This window comes from Rhipicephalus sanguineus, chromosome 1 (genome assembly GCF_013339695.2).
Source record: "Rhipicephalus sanguineus isolate Rsan-2018 chromosome 1, BIME_Rsan_1.4, whole genome shotgun sequence".
NCBI classification, from domain to species: Eukaryota; Metazoa; Arthropoda; class Arachnida; order Ixodida; family Ixodidae; genus Rhipicephalus; species Rhipicephalus sanguineus.
Genome location: NC_051176.1, coordinates 237,657,206 through 237,684,522, shown reverse-complemented (window position 1 = coordinate 237,684,522; position 27,317 = coordinate 237,657,206).

Here is a 27,317-nt window from a genome sequence, read left to right as displayed (position 1 = left end):
TATACAAAGACTTTCCTGTATAGAATAAGAAAATCTGACAGTGCTACATGCTCATGTGGAGAAACTGAAGAAGACAGCACCTTCTTCTGCACTCTAAATATTATAATGCTCCTCGAAAGAAAGTTTTACAAAAACTAAATTGTTTGGATAAACGGCCCCCATCAGTAGCCAAAAAAAAAAAATGTAGTGGCTTAGCTCGGCTATGCCAGGATATACGTAGCGTGAGCTATATGGTTCAGCTGATTATTCTTAGCTCTCCTGGTTGCCTAGGAATAGCTTCATTACATGCTTACTGCTGCTTCAATGACACACACATGGTGTACGCATTATGTGACATATGTATAATTATTTTTTGCTCAACGCCATTTCTCTATTGCCACAAAGACAGCTCGGTGGTCAGTGTAGTAACACGCTGCCGTCTATGGCCCCAACGCACCAGCTGTGCACCGTGTGGCGTCACTGCTCCTCGCGAATACGCAGCACGCTCTTGTACGTGCACGCGAAACCACTCCGGCTAGGCCAGTGTAGCTAACGCTACAAAATCTTGGGCCCATGGCCAAGAAGAAATTCTCAAAACATTGCTGCGCGCGCAGTAGTGCAATTTTTGGAGGAATCAGAAATATCACAAAAGTACTAAATCTGATCAAATTTTGTTCGCGTTATTGTTAACCGGTATCCTTGAATACAATATTCTTGTATTTTTCGTTTTAGCGGAGAATTCTTTGTGAAAACCTCATTGTTGCAGTTAAGAGAAAATTCCCAAGTGACATGATCGGCTATGACAACATTTTAGTGAACTGTTATGTTTTTTTTGTGGACATTTCATTTGTGTGAATACTTGTGTTTTGTCAACTTTGTGTTGAGTGGACAGAATATCCTACTGAAGAACTTGGACTGGGTGCGTGAGTACTGTACTGTGTGCCCTTGTATAGCCTCGCGTTCATTTTCTACTTCGCGACGACAACCATTGTGCAAGAGGGGTAGCCGGCGCAACGCACTAAAAACTGCAACTACTACTACTACTATAGACTACTACTACTACTTCAGAGAGGGCAGGTTGACACTATTTACTGTGACCTTAGTCCGACTCTTGATATATTCAGCCACTCGATACTTATTGACAGACTCATGCACCTAAACGTTCACCCTTCAGTTGTGAAACTTGCATAGCTATCATCTCGATAGGTCATGTTATGTTGCCGTAAATGGTCAAACGTGTGTGTTGTACAACGCAACTTGTGGGTTCCCTCAAGGGTCAGTGCTAGGCCCTCTACTCTATTTAATTTTTGTTAATGACGTTTCTTTCGCCATTCGGAATTCTTCTTCCATTCTGTGTGCCGATAACATCAATATATTGAAGGAAATTCATTCTATTAAGGACTGTCACTTGCTGCAGTCAGATGTTGTTTTTTTTTTTTCATTTTCCGAATGGTGCGAAAGCTATAACCTGAAACCTGATTACTGCGAGAACCAAAGTCATGAGTTTCACTCGCGAAACTTCTAGCATGTCATTTTCATAATCTCTCAATTCTGTGTTGTTATGTGTAGTTTGTGAGATCAATTTTCTTGGTGTCCTCTTCTGCAGAACCTTACACTTTTCTGCTCACACTAAGCGCGTTGCTTTGCGGGGTCTTCTTTCTCTCGGCTGTGTTTGTAGATTATCTAGAGAATTCAGTTCTCCTACACCCTTCCGCCAATTGCACACCGCAATATGTGGTCCCCAACTTGAATGAGCCTCTGTGATCTGCAATGACATTTCGAAATCCAGCAGTAACACCATTGAAAGAGTCCAGAAAAAATTCCTAAGCATATATAACCATCGCTTCGCCAGAAATGACCCTGGGCCTCATCCTAGCACTTTTAGATTATTGTTATTTCCGTCACTTCACTGCCGACGAAATCGCGCTTATCTGCTATTTCTTTTCAAGCTTGTTCACGGTATCATAACCTGCCCTCAAGTGCTTAGTTGTATTAATTTTCGTATACCGCGTAAGATAATCAGAGCATAGATCGATTCATGCATCTTCCTGCCTCTGCCAACACTCAATCGTACACAGGATACAAAGTCTTTATAATGCCTATTTGGTTGATCTCAATGTTTTTCGTAGCTAGCTCACAGTATTTGCTTTCCTCCGAACTTTGCTCTGTTTGAACATAGTGTCGCACTTTTTTCATATCATTTTCTCCTTTGTCCTTCAACCTACCTTGCGCATTGCTGTATGCGATTGCATTTAGTATTGTCCTACATTTCTCCTGTTGTGCTACTGTACTATTGCCATGTTGCCCAGACTTTCTTTTTTTACACTTTAGCTCCTGTTTTGTTTATATTTTCTCTTTAGCGAATGTCTTTATTGTGCTGTTTATTATTATTATTATTATTATTATTATTATTATTATTATTATTATTATTATTATTATTATTATTATTATTATTATTATTATTATTATTATTATTATTATTATTGTTATTATTCGTAGTGGTAGTAGCAGTAGTATTTTTAATTGTCCACGTATACGTAGATAACGGGACAGGTTAAAGAAACCGAGGTGGTAAAAATTAAACCGGAGCCCTCCACTGCGGTGTACCTCGTATCCATATTGTTGTTTTGGCACGTAAAACCCCAAAATTTAATTAATTTATAATATTAATGTTATTATCGGTGTTATCGTCGTCGCCATCGTTGGCCGCAATTTCATTGAAACTTGGAATAATTTCATCAAGCCTTGACGTGAGAGATAGACTGGCAAAGAGCATTGCATTAGGGTGGTATACGGACCCGTGTGACAAGGTCTTCGGAGCGCGAAATATTAAGGATCAACGCTGTAGATAAAAACGCTCAACGCGTCTACATGCACGATATAGTGGAGTTGTGGTTATTTATTTACCACACTACGCTCCCTCTTGCTCCGTAAACAGAGCCGAACCTTCAGCATACTCCACGTCATCGACCCGTTCTCCTTTTCACATTCTCGAAGAAGGCAGTTCTTTCTAGGAGTCTTCAAACTTGGCGAGAAATAAATAAAAGAAAAGTACTGAGAAGCGAGCAGAATTATCGCTTCCGTTGTCGTGTGTTCACCGAGAGGAGACGGGGCCGGAGTGAAGAGGGCAAGAGGAGGCGTAAAGTGTAATCATTTGTGCGGTCGCATTTGCATGATCCAGGAGGCAGTCGTCCGCAGCAGCGGGCGCGTCATTACGGCGCTCACTTACACGCCTCCATCGCTTTGGCGCGAACGCACAAAATTGAGAAGGCTCACGATTTTGAAGGGCTCGAGGCGTTGCTGGCGCTGTGGTCGCCTCGCGTTTCCTGATTCTTGGCTTCTTTCCTCTTCTTCTTTGCAACGCTCCTCTCTCTTTAGCTGTCTCTTCCTCTCAAGAGAAACTTCTCACCCGATCCTAATGGCAAAGAATTTTGTGCGCGACGATCTCGGCAGCAGCGCGAACCATTTGGAGGCGTCTCCAAATACATTATGTGGAATTAAATCTCCATCTGGGAGCAATTTGCATGACAGCGCGCTGCCGAGCAGCTGCCTATATCGCGCCATCTTTGCTCGTAGGTTCAGACGTATGGTCCTTAGGTGGCTCGCCCCCGGCACGCCCCAGCGACAGAACCCGAGCCCTCCCTCCGCCGCCGCCGCCACCACTTCGGGCTGCATCGTTAGGGGCTCGCCGCCCTTCGAGGTGCCATCACGAGCCGCCGCCGTGATAGCAGCACAAAGAAATTGGGCAAATGCTCTGACAAGACGTAGTTGAAACATCGACGAGGATTAGATAAGCGAGCGGCGAGCGCTCCAGACTCGGGGGGGCTTTACGCACTTCTCTCTCCTGGATCACCCCTCCGCGCCAATGAACGCCCGCATAGCGGAAAGGGTTTCCTTACTCTCTTCCTTCTCCTAGAGTGGCTTTTTTCAGTTTGGCATTGGGCAACTCTTGGTTTTTGTTTCTTTCCATTTCTCTATTCCTTTTACGCTTTTGCCTTACTTTTTTGGCGGATGTACTTTCAGAGCTCTGATTCTCTGGCGTCGTAAAGGCAAGCTGAATTTTCTCTTCTTCTCGCCCACAGTTCAAAGCTCAGCAAGAGCGAGAAAAGAAAAAAAAAAGAAAGAAGAGGAGCTCGTATTCCTCACCGCCTTAAATCTGCTCTTGAAGAGATTCTTAGGAGCCGCCTATGCTGACCTTTATTTCTTCGTTTGACAGCGACTGCCCTACTGCTGATGCGAGCTTGATGCCTTCTAGAGAGTCGGGTCCCTCTCTGCGAGCCAGTAATGGTCGAGGCGCTTCGGGGCCGGACGCAATATCAAGGCGGCGCACATGTGACCCCCGCAGGCGCCCGGCGTGCTGTCCTGTGCCAGTGGAAAAGTGCTCGCTATGTCGCGCAGATTGTCCTCGTCTACAGCTCCATTAAGCCGTCCCAAATGCGCGGAATAACTTCCCCTTCACTCCTTCCCGGTTCCAGCCTCGCATCAGGTCGCCTCCACGCCGAGTTCGATTTCTCTTCCACGAGTGCTTTAAGGCAGCCCGAACGCAGTTCTCAAAGCAGCTGGCAGAGCACGGCCGAGTATAGTCCATTTGCTGCGTCTGGCTGCAGCGCTGACTTATTGCGGCTTTGGATTCTCGTTTGTCAGCTGATGACGTCGCACTTTCAATCCGTCCTATCCCTGTTCCCTTAAAATGTCTCTTCTCTGGGAGTCTATTCTCGCTTCAATCGCTCGTCGGAGTTCTCGCCATTCGAGCAAGTTAAAACGTTATTCGCTGCTCTTATGGTCGCTACAGATCCCCCTGCTCGACAGAAAATGAAAGTGCGTCACTGGCAGAGCACTAAGAAACGCGAAAGGGTTCGAGGCAAAAAATATTCTTTTGTTCAATTTATTTTTTTTTTCCAGATTTGGCGGTAGGTGCAGCCTGAAAATTGACATGCAGACTCGCGTCTCTAATGGTGCAGGTGCAATGAATTCAACCGCCGATGTATAACGCATTCCAAGAGCGGTCTAAAATTTGGGTATTATTCGCGTCATTCCAGCCGACCTGTAAGGTACACTGCAACACTACTTTCCCAAGAACCGAGAGTGTTGCATGAGTGCAACACTATCGGTTCTTGATTCTTGGCTATAGTCCTGTGTGCATCTTGTCCGTGTTTACTTCGCGCTGTTTTTAAAAAATATGAATACGTACCAACTGGCTCACATGCACTCGCTTTTAAGTAGTGAAGAAGGCCTGCGTTACTAGAGGGATGAAGAATACGGTCATTCAACAGCTGCTCATGGATCGCGCTGATAGTGGCGTTATCGGGTAACTTGCTGCGACTGTTCCTGCTTATAATAGTGATTATACAATACGCCTTGTTTCAGATCAAATAAAGAAAGCAAATATTTACACGGTCATACGTACAGGATGAATTACTATGCCAGCGAGCAGGCTTTCGAAAAAAAAAAATTCGCACTAAAACACGTGTCCAGAACACAGCACAGATCACTTTGTCAACTCGTGCGTACCGTATGGTGTTCGTTATTAGCCATCATTTGTGCTTTACCCTTTTATCAGTTGTATTTATTTATTTATTTATTTAATTATTTAATTATTTATTTATTTATTTATTTATTTATTTATAAAGAGGTGGAGAGTCTCCGTAAGTTCACTTGCAGAATATTTTTTTAACTGCACAAAAATTATTGTGCTCGCCCAATATTCTACGACGTGAAACGCAGTACATGACCAGGATTAGGGGACGTGCACGTAGCGCCATCTCTCGTTGGTGACAGCGTTGGCCTGCCGTAACTGAATGGGAAATAGGCGAAAAAAAATCATATCTCAGGAAAAAAGATAGTTATCAAAAACGACTCCCGGTTCTACACAGCAGAGACTTATTTGACCATTCTGTTAAAATTAGTGTCGCACTATAAACCGCGTGGCTTTCCAGAGTGTTTAATACTTTACAATGGGGCCCCATGTGTTTCTAATGGGCGGTGTTCAATTGTCCTGGGAAGCCACACGTCTTGTAATGCGATAATGCAATTTTACCAAAATATTCCATTATGTCTCTGCTGTGTAGAACCCGGAGTCATTTTTGATAACTAGCTTTTTTCAAGAGATATGATTTTTTTTCGCCCATTTCCCATTCACTTATGGCAGGATGCCGTTACTGCCGCCAAGAGATGACGCCACGCACAGATGTCCCAGAATCCTGGGAATGAAAACAGTATGCTATCAAGCATGAACAACTTCTTTACAGAAAAAAAAAAAGTTATGTTACTATAAGAAACTGAAGAAACGAAATCGAACCTTCTGCCTTTGTTTGCGACCCCATCCCCCCGTAAAAAAGAAATTGAACGTTAGAGCTTCTATAAAACCAACGCACATACACACGGACAAAAATCAAATTGGAGTGATGCAAAAACAACAGTAAGCAGGGCGAAAAGGAGTAAAAAGATAACACAGAAATAACCAATGAAAGCGAAAAAAAAAACCAACACTTAATTGCGCTAAACTGTAACTATCACTTTGCAACGTTGTTGAAGCCTTCGCAACCGTTCACTGCGCTGATTTGTTATAGCACCGTTCCAGCACTATGATCATAAGGCTGGTCACAAAGTTGGTTATTTATTGTGCTAAGAACAACCTTTCTTTTTTTTCTTTCGCAAGCTTGTCCTTATTGCGTAGGGAGAAAAGGGTGTCAAAAGAACAACTTGTCTGACTCGTATTACTGGATGACAGGTTGTTAGAAAGGGTTCCGAAACTTCTTACTCTCACAACTACACAAAAATTCCTCGTCACAGCCAGTAAAGTAAGCTTAATCAATTTTCCTTCTAACTACCAACTTGAATTCGTGAATCGCGCAACAACGTCACAGTCGTCACTATTCGACAGTGGGAAGCGTAACCGAATGAGTTGGCCCACTCTATATGTAGTCTCTTCCTTGTCACTGGTTCTTCCGGTTTGAAGTAACAGAGAGGCCGCGTTTCCTGCGCACCGGGCGCGGTTAACTTCGATATCGCAATTAAATTTAGACGCATAATATCTCAAATTACATGCAACTTTCGTGATTTCTCAAAAAATGCGTATGTATAGTTATAAATTATCATTAACCTACAACTTTCTCATACAAAATACTGCACTCATGTGAATTAAAAAGGTTATTAACGAGCTTTTCTCAATTAGTCGCGTCAATGTCATTTTAGCGGCGGCAAAGTGTAATTGCCTCGAGGTGTAGTTCCTGTCCGAAAAAGACAGGAGCCTGAACGTCATATTATTTTTATAAAAATCTGTTTTGGCTAAACACGCACGCACGCACGCACGCACGCACGCAAACACACACACACACACACACACACACACACACACACACACACACACACACACACACACACACACACACACACACACACACACACACACACACACACACACACACACACACACACACACACACCACACACACACACCACACACACACACACACACACACACACACACACACACACACACACACACACACACCACACACACACACCACACACACACACACACACACACACACACACACACACACACACACACACACACACACACACACACACACACACGAAATACTAGGAAAATACGCGCACTTTTCTGAGCTTTCAAGGGAATTATGTACACAATGAGCGTAAATTTCAGCAACTGAACTTCGTCCATAGTATAAGCATCTCGTGCGCACTATTCCACTTGACTGTATGGGTTGTCTGCTCAGTGAGATCTGAAAAGATTGCTCGAAGAACACGGAATCTTTCTCACATCTTGCTGAGACTCAGCAAACAGAAACAGCGAGTATCCTTTTGAGAATGTGCCACAGTCATCACATATACACGTTCGGAAAACACTACTTACTTCACCAGCACACGAGCACGTTTTGTGCTACGTATTTATTCCACTAGATCTTTTGCCTACCACTTCATCCCTGCGCATAAGTCCACCATTCTTTTCTCGTGGAGACACCGAAGGACTGGAACGCTCTCCCTCCTGTTATCGCGCTACTGTTATCGCGCTACTGTTATCAATCGTATCATTTGAGCGAAATTAATGATACAAGCCAGCCCGTGAAACGGACCACTCGAGGTATACATAGGTAAGTAAATAATATAATTACTAATGTACTTTAAAATAACTGCCAGCACATGGAGCGCAGAGATGAACGGCTTCTCAGCTCCTCCTTGTATTCGATCCCTTTTGACTTCAGCAATGGACATTCAGGATGCAATGGCAGAGAACACTGCAGAAACGTGTATAGTTTCATACAGTTCGACTGCAGGCCCATTTATGTCCAGCCTAACATGAAGGAAGGAAAGCAGATGATTTTTCAAAGGCTCGGTCCCTGCCGGCGCCAAGTCATCTTTTCGTCCACTTTACTTTCTTCACATTTATATTCTAAATACTACAGTTAACACCCCCTGTACTTTCCTTGGCGTTATTGTCTGTTAGTTCTCATTAATATTGTGTCTAACAAAGATATACGAGCCCTTGAAAAATCATCTGCTTTCCTTCATTCATAGCGAGGGTCTCGTCCTGGCAGACTTAATGCCTTCAGGTAGTATGCGAGGGATTATTGGTCAGCTGCCAGCTCGTAAAATGATCACGTGCTACGTGACGCCAACAGGCAAGAAAAGAGTGTTCCACACTCGCCGCCATGGCTGCGATTGGCGCTGACTAACACTCCTAGGTTTAAATCAACATATATACCCCATAATTCGTACGGCGTGGCGCGCCGCGGCGGGGGCGGGGGGAGGGACGCACAGACACACAGGCACAGTGTCTGTGCGTCCCTCTTCTCTGTCCTTGTCGTGGTGCGCTGCGCCGTACGAATTATGAATCCTAACCAACTAGCCCGGCAACGTGCCTTAGCAAATATATACCCCACAAAGTGGACGGGAGGATGACCGCCGCCGTAGCTCAGTGGTAGAGCATCGGACGCGTTATTCGAAGGTCGCAGGTTCGGTCCCTGCCGGCGCCAAGTCATCTTTTCGTCCACTTTACTTTCTTCACATTTATATTCTAAATACTACAGTTAACACCCCCTGTACTTTCCTTGGCGTTATTGTCTGTTAGTTCTCATTAATATTGTGTCTAACAAAGATATACGAGCCCTTGAAAAATCATCTGCTTTCCTTCATTCATAGCGAGGGTCTCGTCCTGGCAGACTTAATGCCTTCAGGTAGTATGCGAGGGATTATTGGTCAGCTGCCAGCTCGTAAAATGATCACGTGCTACGTGACGCCAACAGGCAAGAAAAGAGTGTTCCACACTCGCCGCCATGGCTGCGATTGGCGCTGACTAACACTCCTAGGTTTAAATCAACATATATACCCCATAATTCGTACGGCGTGGCGCGCCGCGGCGGGGGCGGGGGGGAGGGACGCACAGACACACAGGCACAGTGTCTGTGCGTCCCTCTTCTCTGTCCTTGTCGTGGTGCGCTGCGCCGTACGAATTATGAATCCTAACCAACTAGCCCGGCAACGTGCCTTAGCAAATATATACCCCACAAAGTGGACGGGAGGATGACCGCCGCCGTAGCTCAGTGGTAGAGCATCGGACGCGTTATTCGAAGGTCGCAGGTTCGGTCCCTGCCGGCGCCAAGTCATCTTTTCGTCCACTTTACTTTCTTCACATTTATATTCTAAATACTACAGTTAACACCCCCTGTACTTTCCTTGGCGTTATTGTCTGTTAGTTCTCACTAACATGAAGGAGTGTCACGACTCTGTTGGCAATGTGTTTTGCAACACACGTGCCAGTTGCCTGAACGCATTCACGTTAGCATTGTCACTCGCGTTTCCTCGCTGGGAGACCCCCTCATGCAGTCCTTCTTTGATGATTTTTGTGGACGCGAAAGCGCTTTAGAAGTTGAAGCTGTTGGAGATGAATTTATATACAGGTAAATATAAATCGAAAATAAATCCGAGTGACCATATTAACAAAACTACCCTCAATCAAGTGAAATCCGCGATCGGCCATTGTTAGAGGTACCATCTCTTATTTACGGCTATCGTTATAATCTGTGTAGCGGCCACTGCAACAGCGGCTAAGAAACGACAGATAAGGGATGTTTCGTCAATACTGGCCCAGAAGAATAGGTCCACAAAAATCACAGTTTCGCTGCAAGGGCGAAGCAATGAATGCGGCAGCAACAATTTGGAATGTTATACGAAGTAAGGCTGGCAACTAACTCTTTTGGGTCCGATGTCGCGTAACTAAACAAAAAGGCTAGTTTAAGGGAATACAGGCGCTCCAGGGACCGAAGCGGTTTTCGTGCTGTCAGTCCTCTAAACCCGAAGTAAGCGTTGAGAGCACAGCAAATTTACGAACCGCGCCCTTATGAGCAAAGTTCGCAGTTGCTGCTCGAGTGATGTATCCCTCACCCCTCCCCTCCCCAGCGGCTCCGCTTCACGCTCCTTCGCGGGGTGTTTCTTCTCTGCTTGACGAGCCGTCGACGCAAGGCCTCGCACGTGTCCTTCGTGCGACAGAGACGGCAGGCTCTTTTCATCTCCGCTACAGCCGCGCTCGTCCCCAACGCTCGCGTGCTTTTACTAGCGTGTATCCATACGATGCGTGGTTCGATGTTGTCAATTATGACATTATACGGAACATGACGGCGACGGCGACGGCAAAAATCCGCCGAGAGTGTCCATATAATTGCTATCGCAATAAAATGAAATGGAGTTCTGCGAAGCGTCCCTTTAAAAATCTGTCAGACGTCTCAGTTCCATGGCATGGCAACGAAGCTTCTGCACATCATGACCGAAACAATACAACCATGGATGCACGCAGAGAAATGACATAGTAATGGGGAAATTATTTAGCTGCTGCATCTAAATTGGGTTCCTTCGGAATCATGAGGGTAACTCTTATCCTCTTATGTAAATTATTTTTGCCAGAAAGAAATGATCAATTAGCTCTTCCGCTCTCCGGCGCTTTAAAGCAATACGCGTATATGTTTTAATAACATGAGCCACTGGAAAAACATATACTGAAACGTTTTGACGTTGGTAACCTACAGTAAATAACGTCAAACAATCCAGAAACCCATGTCCAGGAATTCGGGACATCGACAACTAGCGCCATCTGTTGCGTTGGCTGCTGAGTGGCAGCGTCACTGAATGGGAAACGACCTTTAAACATTTATTGTAGTGCAACGTTTCGATATACGCTTAAATCACTTCGTCCATATAATCTGGGAGTCATGATCTCACAGTGCGAGAAGTTTTGCTTTATTCCCATAAACTTCCTGGGTTCGAGAACCACTTTTATGTGCTATGTGAAACTCCATAGGAGAGAATTTAAAAATTTATATAAAAACAATGCGCCCTCACCTGCTTAAATCACTGAAGTGAACCAATCTCGAATATTCAGTCTTCGTACCTGTGAAGTTTGGCTGATGTTGGCGAAGTTTCTGAGGTTCGACGGGAACTTTTGTGAAAAGCTGCATTGCAGCGAAACCACCTTATAGGGGTGCATGCGCTTCATAGTGTTTTCGGTGGCCCCAAAACACGTGAAAATGTCAGTGTTTTTATACAAGTTTGTTTTTCTTGAAGCTGCTCATGATATGGAGGGTATGAATACTGTGGAGTTCTTCACTTGATAATTAGCAATGAGAAATCGTAGGTTAATTAGAGCAGATGATCGAAAACGATAATAGCTCATCGTAATTCAAAGCAAGTAAGAATTAACATAGGACATTGAAGAATCTTCCTCTATTCAGTATATGTAATCAAATGTACTAATGAATTTAACAGTTTATTTAAAACTTATTGGTGAAAGCGGTCAGTATAGAAGGACATGTATAATATATATATTTACAGATAGTACTGCAACGTACACCATTGATACTAGATGGCTATCGCATGTAACTAGCAGTAGCTACTGTTATAGCTAATTTCGAATCAAAGGTATAAAAGATATGGTAATCGTACTCCGGAATTATTAATACTTACACTTAGTGTTAAATAGGAAAGGGGTAATTAAGAATCAACTAATCGGATGATGGCGCCTATCACATGGAGTAGAGGCGAAGAGGATGAAAGGGATAAGAATCTTAAGTTGTTAGTTAGTTATTAGGAGTATTTTAGCTTAATTAGGTGCAAGAATCTCAAGTTGCTAATTGGTGACTAGGGATCATTTAGCTTAAATATTATGGATAATTAGGAAAATTGACAATGACGTACCCGCAAGTATTCACACTGACTGAGGTTTACTCAGCAACATTATGCACATTTGCACCCTGAAAATATAAGTCATCACTTGTAACGACGAAATCACCAATTTTAAGCTCATAATAGAAGGCTTTCAGTATAAAAGCATACGCACTACATGAAATGTATACGGTGTTCAATGTATGAAATTGCGATCAGAGATAGATAATAACACGCAATTGTCTTTAGTGGTAGTGGTCGATGGTTAGCAGTCAGGGATGATTTTGGGGGAAAATCTATGGAACCGAGTGATTAAAGGTGACAAATGAAATTTTATGCAACACAAACATATTTTATAGTTTATTAGTGATCGTTGTAGGCAATTATCAAGTGTGGGTAGATGATCAATAAATTAATAGGACGATATCATTGTAATGCATCAAATGAAAGCATAGAGGGAGAGGCTGAATAAATTTAGAATGTTTTGCTAATTGGCAATTAAGGGCTCTGCAGCACAATTAAAATATTTATTTTTACAGCAGAGCTCTTAAGCCCAACCTTTGTCTGACTCGCGATGTAGACAAACAATCATCATGTCGGCGTGTTCAGCATAACTGTGCCTAGTTAAACCAAGTGAATCATAGGCAATTCCTATTAAGCCTAGTTGAGCAGGGCAAAGCCTAATTAACCAGGCATAATTAATTCATAGGCTAATTAGTCATAATTAGGCCGAGTTGAGATTCTTGTTGCATAGTCTTGCCACGCTCGGCAAGATGTGCCGAGCAAATGCTAATTAATACTAAATAATACTGAGCTAATTAGCGTTAATTATGCTAATTAGTTCATTACGCTTAGATTGACTTCGAATGGAAGCTAGTTGAGGCCGAGCTTCGAATGTGCGAGTTAGGCTAATTAAGCTAATTAAGTTATAATTAAGGCTAGTCTGACTTGGGATGCAAGCTAATTGAGACCAAGTCTCCAATGTTCCACTAAGACCTATTAGGCTATTGGTTGTCGGTGGGCTCGTTGGTTTGGTAGCATTGTAACGAAAAACAGCACATGAATACAGGGACGGAAGGGGTACACACACGAGCGTTGTGTGTGTGACCCTTCCGTCCCTGTCTTCTCGCGCTGTTTTAGGGGCGGAGCTCCTTATAGCATCACCTGGTCGGTCGTCGCTCCGCCCGGCGTTACCCCGCCGTCGCGTCTCCCGTATCATGGAATAGATGGCGCTGTCCCATAGAGATATGCAAACTGCAGTTGGGTGACGATATACTAGATGGCGCTGTCCCTTAGAGATGTGTGCAATATGGCGGTTGGGTGAATGCACGCTAGATGGCGTTATAGGTGCCGCTGCTCTCAGATTGGCTGCTGCGCCCGTTATTAGATGCGAAGTATCTTATGGCGGAGTTCAATCCGGTGGTGTGTGCGGCGTGACCACCCTTACTGCGCACGCGCATACCCTCTCCACAAACCTCCTTTCCACTCCCCCTCACTATTCCTCTTGTCCTCTTCCCCTCTCTCCTTTCCCCTCTCCACTCACCCTCTCCCCCTCTCCACTTCCCCTTCTCCCCCTTCCCCCTCTCCCCTCCCCCTTTCCACTCTTCCTCTGAAACGCGGGCTAGAGATGCCGAAATTCTCTCCCGCGCAACGCCGCGACGATCACCAGCGCATGCGCGTCCCCTCCCCCCCTCTCTCTCTCTTACGATGCCCCCCTCTCGCACGGATGTCGACCGCGTTCCCCGTTCGCCCTGTGAGAATTAACAGCCAGGCTAGAGGGAAGACAAGACGCGCGTAGCGTTCCTCTTCGCGTTCCACGACGCGAGGTCGGTAGCATGTCCAACGAACGCCAACGGAACGCGATCGTGCAAGTGCTCCGGCTTCGCATCGCCTCATGGTCCCCTTTAGCGGGAAATAGTGTAATTTCTCTCATTCTCCTTGATCGTCGCCGTACGTGGAGGAGTGCGCTTGCCCGATCGTGCTGCTTGGCGGACCATGGACGACGAGGAGCGCCGCGTGCGGATGGCCGCTGCGTCTCGTGCTCGTCAGCAGGATCCCGAGGTGCGAGCTCGAGAGGCTGCCGCCAAGCGAGCGCAGCAGTAATCAAAGCGGCGTATCGCTTTGATTACTGCTGGATGAAACCACTGAACATTTCACGGTGCAACCATGATTGCTTCAGGAGCTTCGCCCAAGCTCATCATCATTCACCCGTGGATATGCTGTAATCTTTTTCCGTTACACTGTTATTAAGCTAATTATTCTAATTAATCTGCTTAATCAGATTCATTTGGTGTTCTCATTTACCTGTGATTGGCACTTGTGGTTAATTTGGTGTTGTGATTTAGTGGTGTTGTGACCTACTTCGTGTTGTGATTGCCAAGCGATACCCAATCGAACCCTGTCACCTAGTCTATACTCGTGATTTACAATGTGATCCCGTGAACACTGTGTATCGGCGTGTGAATGCACGTGTCGAAACTTCGCTGGTCAAGCCAGGACCAGCCAAGTGTCGACCAGCTCCCCTCTAGACCAGCTTTGCGCGACTCAGTGCAAGCTGCGCAATTTTTAAAATTATGTTAGCCCGGAATTCACATTAAGAATGACTTACTATAATGTTGATCTACATTCGCACCTTGGCATGAAGTGCATTACTAATGAATAGCGACGATGAATTCAAGATATTTTAAATGTAGGGGTGAAAGCTGTCAGTGTAGGACATAATTAAGTTAGATAGCCAGTATCTCAATCTATGAGATGATTCATGGTCACTGACTAAGTCGGATGACATGATCTGACGTTTCGGAACCGCATATGGGTTCCTTGTTCACTGAGCAGGACTCGAAGTCGTTGTCAATTATGTAGGCAGAACGTGACGCAACGAGCATGCCTACACGGCAGGCATAGTTCCCGGTGTCCTGTTCATTGTAGCTGGCGTCGACTGAATGATTAGTGATTCCAGAAGCCGGCGTGACGACACGTTCTTTTCCTTGGCGACGATAGCGGCATTATCCCAGTCAATGGTATGATCATGTGCATGCGCATGCTCAGCGATGGCGTTTGTCGTGGGATTGTTTTTAGTCACGTCACGTTGGTGCTCTTTGAGGCGTCGAGAAAACTTTCCTGTTTCGCCAATATACACTTCACGGCAATCAGTGCACGGTATCTTATACACGACACCTGGAAACGATTCACTTGGCAGCCTGTCTTTCACATTTACGAGCTGGTTCCGGAGCTTGCTGGTCGGGACGTGAGCAATGCGCAAATCGTATTTTGAAAATACGCGCGAAAGTGCCTCGCTGATACCTTCGACATAAGGTATGGCCGCACGTGCACAGGTAGTCACGTTGCTCTGTGAGCTGGATTGAAGTATCCGCTTCTCAGTTTTCGAGATGAATCGATCAGGATAACCGTTGCGGTTTAGCTCCCGATGGATCGTCCGTAGCTCTTTCTTCAACGCATCATCGTCTGAGCAGACAGGTACGGCGCGTGTCACCAAGGATGACACTACGGAAGTCTTGTGGCCGGTGGGGTGATCCGAATTAAAACTGAGATAGCGACCTGTGTGTGTGGGCTTCCTATATACTGAGAAGGCGAGGGCGCTCCCATCCCGGCGCACCTGAACGTCCAAAAAAGGCAGCACGTTGTCATCCTCGTGTTCAACCGTGAACTGTATGTTCACTTGAACAGCTTTTGGTGTAGCGCGAAAGGAAACACGGACACGAGAAGGCACAAAAGAACACCATACAGCGCTACTACCAACAACATGTTTATTTTAAAGAACCAGACCGCTTATATACCGTCAAAATCAGGCAGACAGCTGAACACGTGGGATCACTCAGATAAGGCGTAAAAAACCATATGTTCACGTTCTGGGCGTTCAGGCAGTCCAAGAAGCATTGGAGGTCTTGCTTCTTCAAAATGCAGAAGCAGTCATTGACGTACCGGTAAAACACTTTGGGGGCCGGAGTGAACGTTGCCAGGACTTCCTTCCAAGGCTTCCATTACTAGATTGGCTGTGGTGACTGATATTGACGCTCCCATTGCCGTACCATGTGTTTGACGCTCCCATTGCCGCACCATGTGTTTGACGCTCCCATTGCCGTACCAATATCTCAATCTATGCAGTTATGGTACGATGGTGGGAAATAATAGAATATCGTTAATAATTAGCAGCGATAAATATCATTATTTGTAATCAATTACAATTATTCGTTTATTATAGATGCCATTTATCACTGACATGTGCCACAAGAAGCATTTACGAGAGATCTCGAGTTGGAGTACTGCGTTGAAAACTGCGCGAAAACCGGACGAAGGCTAAGGAAAAAAATTCGGCGGATCTCACGGGTTGTGGGAATCGGTTTCATGCGAAGCAGTCATCGAGTACTTCTATGCTGTATTTTGTGGCTTTGAGCCAAGCGTTACGAGGTGGATCGACGTGTTTTTGTAAGTGTAGTAGCTGTGTGCACATCGTGGGCTTACCAGGCACGTCGACAATACTGGCGTGTAAAGGGTAACTTATGATGCGACGGAACGTCGGCCCTCACGTTAGAGTACATACGTCAGTATTATCGAAACCAAGTGCACCTTATGCTGCAATAATGTGAATATCATACGTAACTTTCGTTAATGTGTTCCTCCGGGGTCGGAGAAATGCTTCAATATAGCTTGCTGAATCATAGGAATACAACTGTAAGGTTTATTAGACTGCTATAAAAGCGGAGCCAACACTGCAACGACATACATTAATCTGATATGACGCCTCTATCGTAGGGATACATATGTAGTGTTTATTGCTTTCTCGTAAAATTAGATAGCCAGCACCACAACCACAATGGATGTTGCACCGACATTACGCCTGCATAGTCCGTTTTCCCAAACCAGTTTGTAGCCCTGGCGTTGCTCTGTGGTAGAATGCCTGACTGCCACGCAGAATTGTGCTTGCGTTTGGCTCCTGCTGCGATCCTAATCTTCATTCTTTCCATTTGACAGGTCAACGCTGCCGATATCGGTTTCTCTTAACGCTTTCGCATTTAAATTACCAATGTCTGTTCTCGCCGTTCCTGTGTAGATATAAAATGTCTATCACCTGTGGCGCATACCCGTACACCGCGGCCCGTGGTACACGGGTATGTGCCACACGTGTCTGGAGGAAAGTGTTTGACGACGCACTCGACAGGATTTTCACGTTATTCACGTCAACCCCCGACAGTCATATTCGTCAAATCCTCTTACCCTCCCCTGCCAATTTTTGTCTATACCAAGTTAAGGAAGCGACCAAGAGAGCACCCAGACGTAATCGGATAGATAGATAGATAGATAGATAGATAGATAGATAGATAGATAGATAGATAGATAGATAGATAGATAGATAGATAGATAGATAGATAGATAGATAGATAGATAGATAGATAGATAGATAGATAGATAGATAGATAGATAGATAGATAGATAGATAGATGCTAAGGAAACATCAGAACAGCGTTTGTGTTGTTTGTTACCCTTCGTCCCGTTTTCGTGCTGTTTTCAACACAGTACCAGGTATACCAACTTGCCCTTCAAGATACCCTTCTGTAATTTGAAGGAGTAATTAATTGAACTGATAGTCACAGGCAAATAATAAATAAGTGCAAATATACAGTAAAAATTAATTGAGGGATATGATTGCAAAGCATCAGATGATAGCCTAAAGAGAGAGGGTGAATGCATTGGGAGATTCTTGCTAACAAACCTTTTTCAAGCAATCCCAGAACGCCCCGCGGGAGCGTGAAGCACTATGGAAAAAGTGTGTACATCGAGCGAGCCAGACGTTCGGACGCCCGCTGCTCGTTGGCGCCGTGGAAGCACGAAACAAAAAGAACACGTAGAGTATTCTTACATCGCAAAAGAATTCACATATCCGAACGCATCTGTATGTATCTCTACGCAAGAAATGTGAAAGGAATAACGCAGTCAGTGTAGGTATTGCCGAGCGTATGTATGTATATCGGACGTAGCACATAAACGGCATGTGCGTTACCACGTGCCGATGCCGTCAAGACGTTCTGTTGTCATCAATATGAGCCGAACACCGAATTAATGTTTAGTGCACGAATACTTGTAATGTACTAATGTAAATGTAATGCACTGAATCGCCATAGACACATTTCCGTTTGAGCATTTGGTGTCGTGAATACTTTTGCGCTTGCTCGCTGAGTTTAGCCGCTATGGCCTATTTAAAAGGCAATTTCAGAGTTGCAGTTCATCTTGCTCACGACTATACATATCTGCGGCATATATTCACCTGCTAGCCAACACGCGAAAGCAAAACCAGCGTTTCTAAAATGCAACAACTGCAGTTAGTATCAACGAAGGTGGTAAAAGTTTATCGTTTGACGCATATATGATCCGAGCGACGCGCACGCGGTCTATCTATACTTTATTTCAGTATACTTTGTACTTCAATGTATACTTTATATTAGTAAATCCGGCTATACTCTCTCGAGTACTCTTTGAATATCACAACCTCACCTTGAGCTGGTTAACAGTGCCGATGGACGTTGATTCCAAATGGATCCGCGAACAGCATAGACCGCTCCTGAACTTCATCTAGGAAGCCGAATTGTATTGTTTTACTTAATTTATGGTGTAAGGGCAGGGGACATTGCCCGGCTCGCACGTGACTAACTTCGTCCCGTGTTTCTTCTAGTCATCTAGAAGTTCTTCTAGAACGGACGAAGCCTCAAAGCGGTGAAGCGAAAACTGGGCAGAGGCACGAACCAGATGTATGTAATAAGGGACAAGGAAAGCAAAGGCACTAACACAAGGGTAGGATAGCTTAAATAGCTTAGGAGTTTTACGGAGATCTGTACACAACCAGGAAGATAATGTAAGAAGTAGTAGTAGCCCAGAGGAATCGGACATCCCACGGGTAACGACAGGGGAAATAAAGAAAGCCTTGGAGGGAAAAAGAGACAAAGCCCCTGGTGAGGATAATGTAACATCAGATCTGTTGAAAGAGTGGACAGAACGTGTTATAAAAACTGGCCACCCTGTATACAAAATGTCTCTTAACGGTGAGGGTACCCGAATCTTGGAAGAATACTAAGATCATCTTAATCCATAAAAAATGGGACGTCAAGGACTTGAAAAATTGCAGACCGATCAGCTTACTGTCCGTTGTGTACAAGCTGCTTACAAAGATAGTAGCTAATACAATTAGGACAACATTAGAATTCAGTCAACCAAAGGACCAAGCAGGATTCCGTACAAGCTACTCGACAATAGACCATATTGACAATGTCAATCAGGCGATAGAGAAATGCGCGGAATATAACCAACCCCTATATATAGCCTTCATAGATTACGAGAAGGCATTTGATTCGGTCGAGTATCAGCAGTTACGCAGGCGCTACGGAATCAGGGCGTCGACGAACCATATTTAAAAATACTGAAATAAATCTTAGGTTTAGGCGCACGTTAAAGAGCCTCAGGTGGTCAATAATTCCGGAGCCCTCCACGACGGCGTCCCTCATAATCATATCGTGGTTTCGGGACGTTAAAGCTCAACAATTATTATTATCATTATCATTATTATTATTATTATTGCCACGCCCACTTCTTGTCTTGTTTTGATGTATTCGGGTTTGACCGGCAGGGACGGTTATCAACGCTCGACGCTGTCGGCGAAGTAGTGTTCTAGAAGCGTAGCGATTGTAGTAGATCGGTTTGTTAAGATTGCGCCCCGCACGCGAATGTTCCAGCTTTGTCTAGAGATTACGCCGCCACCAGCGATATCGCTGGAAAGTTCGATAGCGCCTGTATAAAAGCCGACGCGCTTGACTGCTTGTCAGTTGATCGATGAACGACGCCTGTTCGCCGCTATCATTGTACAGCGTATATTGCTGTAGTTCCAGTTCTCATTTTCCGGCCACAAGTTCGGCCAAATAAACAGTTTCATCCTGCAAACGCCGACTGCTGTCTTCGTCGACGTCACGACCACGTGACATCTGGTGGAGGTGCTGCTTCATGATCCGGACGCCACCGCGGAGCGCTGACCCAAGCCCTAGCCGCGAAGAAGACGACTCTAAGGACAACCCGGATCCTCGAACCAGCCGCCGGCAGAAGGGACTACCACCAGAGTACGGACTCCTTCCCGAAAACGCCAGGCAGCCGAAGACCGTCACATCGACCGCAGAGACGATGACAGACCCCCTGCCACCTACAACGGTCGTGATGCAGCCACCCAGGGAGCCGCCGACGTTCCGTGGTTCGCCATGTGAAGACCCCGAGACCTGGCTCGAGACCTTCGAAAGGGTCTCAACATTTAATAACTGGAACTACGAGGACAAGCTGCGCCACGTGTACTTCTACCTAGAAGACGCCGCGAGGACGTGGTTCGAGAACCGAGAATCCGCCCTACAAACATGGGATCTCTTTCGGACGACGTTCCTAAGCACGTTCACGAGCGTGGTCCGCAAGGAACGGGCCGCGGCTATGCTGGAGACCCGTGTGCAGCTGCCCAACGAAAATATTGCCATCTAAACGGAAGAGATGAATCGCCTGTTTCGACACGCCGACCCAAGTATGCACGAAGAGAAGAAAGTGAGGTTCCTCATGCGGGGTGTCAAACAGGAACTCTTCGCTGGATTGATAAGGAACCCGCCGAAGACGGTCACTGAATTTGCATCGGAGGCTTCCACGATCGAGAAAACGCTTGAGATGCGAACGCGGCAATACAACCGCAGCTTCTCGGCTACAAGCTACGCCGACGTTCAAGCCCTAGGACCCGCCGACCTGCGTGAGACGATTCGAGCAATCGTGCAAGAAGAGTTGCGAAAAATTCTACCTTCGTCGCAACCTCAAGTAGAGTCCATCGCCGACGTCGTGCGCCAGGAGATCCAGCATTCACTCGGCGCGCCTCAGCTAGCAGAGCCGCAGCCGCAAGCTATGAGCTATGCTGCTGCAGCCCGCCGTCATGCTCCTCCTCCACGCCCGCGCCAAGACGCCACACCGCCGCAGTACCGTCGCCAGACGCCGCCGCCGCCACCGACGCCCTACCGACCACCTGTCGGCCAGCGCAACACCCCGAGGAAGACCGATGTCTGGCGTGCCCCCGACAACCGCCCGCTCTGCTACCACTGCGGAGAGGCCGGCCACACGTACCGCCGCTGCCAGTACCGACAGATGGGACTACGCGGATTCGCCATCAACGCGCCGCGCCCGCAGCCAGGCGAACGGCCGCGCGACATTGACGACCACCTCACCGGAACACAGTGGCAAGAACGACGACCTTCCCGCTCGCCGTCGCCCGGCCGCTACATGTCACCGCACCGCCGACCGTACACTGGCCCAAACCGGGGCCGGTCGCCTAGCCCGTATCCGGAAAACTAAGGGCAGCAACCGATGGAGGTGCGGTTGCTGTACGACGAACTACCGAAGATCCTCCGCCGCCGACGACGACGCCGCGACGAAACCTTCAGAACACGACGCGAACCAGACAGACCCCTGACGACGAAATCTCGTGGACTGAAGAAGACCCGACGACGCAAAATAAAAGCAGCGGAACACACCGACGCAGCCGTGACCCCACGCCACGACCTAACTGCAACGCGAGACGACGAACTAGCGACCTCGACGTTCTTATCGACGGCCACAGCATCACAGCTCTCGTCGACACCGGAGCCGACTATTCTGTCTTCAGTGGACCGTTCGCCACCAAGCTGAAGAAAGTAAAGACCGCTTGGAGTGGACCCGAAATCCGGACAGTTGGAGGCCACCTGATAACGCCGATTGGTGTCTGCACGGCGAGAGTCACCATCAATAACCGGACTTATCCTGCGAGCTTTGTAATCCTACAAAATTGCTCTAGGGATGTGATACTTGGAATGGACTTCCTAAGTGACCACGGCGCCGTCATCGACCTGAGGTCTGAGTCGATAACGCTAACCTCAGACAAAGCGCTCCCGCCCCACACGACGCCAGGGAACCATGCATTGAACGTGATAGAAGAGCAGGTGACCGTTCCACCGCGCTCCAGCGTCATTATTTCCGTTGGCACCGAAAAACCTGCGAACCTTGAAGGCGTCATCGAGGGCGATCAGCAACTACTCTTGAACCGTCAAATTTGCGTCGCAAGAGGTATAGCCAAACTGCGTGACGGTAAAGCAAAGGTAGTGCTGACAAATTTCAGCCACGAATATAGGCACCTCAACATTGGTACGACGGTCGCCTACATCGACGAATGTGTGGCCGCCAGCAATGCTTTCGCCCTGTTCGATGCTGCCGAACCTGCTTCAACGAATCGAGGTCCCGAACCAGATTTCGACGTCAACCGGAGCCTTCCGAAGGTCAAGCAAGACCAGCTGAAAACCTTCTCCTGCAATACAAGGACTGTTTCTCGTCGTCATCGCGGGTCCGACAAACGCCCCTTGCTAAGCACCGCATTATAACAGAACAAAATTCTCGACCACTCCGACAGAGCCCCTACAGAGTTTCGACGCGAGAACGTGAGGCCATAAAGAAACAAGTCGACGAAATGCTACGCGACGACATCATCCAGCCTTCAAAGAGTCCGTGGGCGTCACCCGTGGTGTTAGTGAAGAAGAAGGACGGGACACTGCGCTTCTGCGTTGATTATCGGCGCCTGAACAAAATCACGAAGAAGGACGTGTACCCCCTCCCACGGATAGACGACACCCTGGATCGACTCCACAACGCGACGTACTTTTCGTCGATGGACCTCAAGACCGGCTATTGGCAGATCGAAGTAGACGAAAGAGACCGAGAAACGACCGCTTTTATAACACCCGACGGCCTCTTTGAGTTCAAGGTCATGCCTTTCGGTTTTTGCTCGGCACCTGCGACGTTCCAGCGCGTCATGGATGCCGTGCTGGCTGGCTTGAAGTGGCAGACTTGCCTTGTTTACTTGGACGACGTCGTTGTGTATTCCTCGAACTTCGACGAACACCTCCAGCGACTTCAATCCGTACTTCAAGCAATAAAGAACCCCGGGCTCACCCTGAAGCCAGAAAAGTGCCGCTTCGCGTACGAGGAGCTCTTGTTTTTGGGTCACGTGATCAGCAAGACTGGAGTGCTCCCAGACCCGCAGAAAACAGCTGCCATCGCCGCTTTCCCGCTACCCACCGACAAGAAGGCCGTGCGCCGATTTCTCGGCTTGTGCGCCTATTACAGACGTTTTGTCAAAGACTTTTCACGGATCGCCGAACCACTAACGCAGCTCACGAAGACCCACGTCGAATTCAGGTGGCAAACAGCGCAAGTCGAAGCATTTCATGAACTGAAACGACGCGTGCAGACGCCTCCGATACTTGCGCATTTCGACGAATACGCCGATACAGAGATTCACACCGATGCAAGCAGCATAGGACTCGGCGCCGTCCTTGTGCAGCGGACGGGCGGACTGGAAAGGGTTATCAGTTATGCTAGCCGGTCGCTGTCCAAAGCAGAGGTCAACTATTCCACAACAGAAAAGGAGTGCCTCGCCATCATCTGGGCTACGTCAAAGTTTCGCCCCTACCTCTACGGCAGGCCCTTCAAAGTTGTGAGCGACCATCACGCCTTGTGTTGGCTAGCTAACTTGAAGGACCCTTCAGGTCGCCTCGCACGGTGGAGCTTAAGACTTCAAGAATTTGACATTACTGTCGTGTACAAGTCCGGAAGGAAACACTCCGACGCCGACTGCTTGTCTCGTGCCCCCGTCGACCTGCCACCGCCCGACGACCAGGATGATGACAGCTTCTTGGGAGCCATAAGTGCCGAAGACTTCGCCGAACGACAGCGAGCCGACCCGGCACTGAAGGGTCTAGTGGATTACCTGGAGGGCAGGACCATCGCTGTCCCAAAAGTATTCAGGCGAGGATTGGCATCATTTTTCTTGAAAAACAACGTCCTCGTAAAGAAGAACTTCTCTCCGGCCCGAGCCAGCTACCTTATGGTTGTACCTTCGGGACTGCGACCAGAAATTCTGCATGCCCTGCACGACGACCCGACGGCTGGACACCTCGGACTTTCCAGGTACAGGAAAAGTACTACTGGCCGCGCCTTGCAGCCGATGTCACTCGCTACGTAAGGACGTGCCGAGACTGTCAGCGACGGAAGACACCGCCCACAAGACCAGCAGGCTTCCTTCAGCCGATCGAGCCTCCTCGGCGACCATTCCAGCAGATCGGGATGGACCTCCTGGGGCCGTTCCCAACGTCGACTCGCGGAAATAAATGGATCGTCGTGGCTACCGACCACCTCACCCGCTACGCCGAAACAAAAGCCCTGCCCAAAGGCAGTGCCGCTGAGGTAGCCAAGTTCTTCGTTGAGAGCATCGTCCTTCGACACGGCGCCCCGGAGGTTCTCATCACCGACAGAGGTACGGCGTTTACGGCTGACCTAACTCAGGCGATCCTGGAATACAGCCACACAAGCCACCACCGCACCACCGCGTACCACCCACAGACCAACGGCCTCACCGAGCGTCTAAATAAGACCATCGCCGACATGCTGGCCATGTACGTCGACGTCGAACACAAGACGTGGGACGCCATCCTTCCGTACGTGACCTTCGCGTACAACACGGCCGTACAGGAAACGACGCAGATGACGCCGTACAAGTTGGTCTACGGACGGAGCCCGGCAACGACGCTCGACGCCATGCTACCAAACGTGACCGACGAGGAAAACATCGACGTGACCACCTACCTACAGCACGCCGAAGAAGCACGACAGCTCGCCCGCCTACGGATCAAGAACCAGCAGACGACTGACAGCCGCCGCTACAACCTTCGACGACGCCACATGGAATACCAACCCGGTGACCGTGTATGGGTATGGACGCCAATACGCCGACGAGGACTTAGTGAAAAGCTTCTTCGACGATACTTCGGGCCGTACAGGGTACTTCGACGCCTCGGCGCACTCGACTATGAGGTTGTCCCTGATGGCATTACGAACTCTCAGCGGCGCCGTGCGCGACCTGAAGTCGTCCATGTCGTGCGCATTAAGCCGTATTTTGCGCGTTAGCGAGCCTGGGGACTCTATTTTTTTTCCTTTGTTATTGTGATTTATTTGTGTATGCACTTGTTTTTTTTCTCTTCTATGTTCTTTCACAAGCATCGGGACGATGCTTTTTCAGAGGGGGGCAATGCCACGCCCACTTCTTGTCTTGTTTTGATGTATTCGGGTTTGACCGGCAGGGACGGTTATCAACGCTCGACGCTGTCGGCGAAGTAGTGCTCTAGAAGCGTCGCGATTGTAGTAGATCGGTTTGTTAAGATTGCGCCCCGCACGCGAATGTTCCAGCTTTGTCTAGAGATTACGCCGCCACCAGCGATATCGCTGGAAAGTTCGATAGCGCCTGTATAAAAGCCGACGCGCTTGACTGCTTGTCAGTTGATCGACGAACGACGCCTGTTCGCCGCTATCATTGTACAGCGTATATTGCTGTAGTTCCAGTTCTCATTTTCCGGCCACAAGTTCGGCCAAATAAACAGTTTCACCCTGCAAACGCCGACTGCTGTCTTCGTCGACGTCACGACCACGTGACATTATTATTATTATTATTATTATTATTATTATTATTATATTATTATTATTATTATTATTATTAACAACACTTGATACTGGTAGAGTGTTGGTTTATGTAAATTGAATTACCAAAAATGAAAGCTCGAAGCCTTTATATTCAACCTGGTTGAATGTTTTCTCCGCAGTGCATTGCATGGTTTAAACCGCGCTCGTCTTAAGCGTCTAGTCGTGTTTTCGATTTTTCATCTTGCAATATGACAAAAAAAATACAAAGACCAGGAGAAGCCATTTCTTGACTTGTATCCCGCGAAAATAAACACTGCGGTGTAGCTTTTCGCATGCGACAGCAGCGCCAGAAGACGGCCTAGCGAGCAAAGCAAGCAAAACTAGAGGAATATCATAACCTTCTCCCTTTATATATGGTTTTTTTATCCTGCGAAAAGAGCATCTGTAATTCCGAAGTGTCCACGTGCGCATTCACGTGGCTACTTGCGAATTATTAAAATAAGCAGATGACAGAACATGCACAACATTAATTTAGGTAAAACTCGGTATGTGACACTATCGCGTGAATCATGAAGCGTGTGTACAGGGTTGTTTTTCACGTATTATTTCTGTTGTCACCGAGCGGCCTATGTAAATAACAATAATTTAAGGGATTTTACGTTCCATATCCACATTGTCATTATGAGGCAAACCGCAGTGGGGAATTCTGTAAGAGGTTTAAACGTTTAAACACCTGGGGTTCTTGAACGTGCACCTACATCAAAGTAAGCGGGTGTTCTTGCATTTCGTCCCCACTGGAATACGGCCGCCATGGCAGGCAATCGAACCCGCGACCTCGCGCTTAGCAGCGCCCACTTTATCTGCCAATCGCTCCCACGGCGGATACACATTATGTCGGTGGCGCTGTAATAAAATCTAACCCCTATAGCTGACGCTTAGAAGACCACAGTAGGCTATGCTCTAGCGAGACATTCATTAATTAAACTACTTTAACGTCCTTAGTCAATTGGATGGGTCGTTCCACCCTCACCCTGAGGCATTTTCCACCTCACCCGTTGTTGCACAGCCTCCGGGTATCGGCCCACTCGAGTTTTGGTACCAATGGTGTTCGCGCCGCCGAAAGCCGGATTTTTAAAATCACGAGCGATACAACGCTCTCGCCTTAATGAATGATAGTTACTTAGCACCCTCTGACGGTGCGAAGTGTTTATTGACATTACTGTATGATTGAGACGATGATATTGAGGGATGCGAGGAAACCGAAGAACTTGATCATCTAATTCCTGACCAATTAGGTCAGTAGATTAGTAGGTGAACATCGTGTCGACCAAGTATGAAAATAATAAAAGGTAGTCCGTGCATCTCAGAGGGGGCCACACTTCCTGCGAGATGTGAGTCGCGCACTACGGCACACTGCTTTTAGCGTCATTTGTTACAGCACGTGACTTCAGTTAACCTCCCACTGCGAGACGCTCAATGCGGTTACTCTAAAGGCGCCGCGAAGAAAAACAGAAAGAAGGTGGCGCCCGTCATGTAAGCAAAACAGGGCACATTGCCTACGATACGTGGGAAGGCAGGGAAAGAACTCCGCTTGCAGAGTTATTTCCCTGCATTGCCTTGGCAAACGTAAGGCCAGC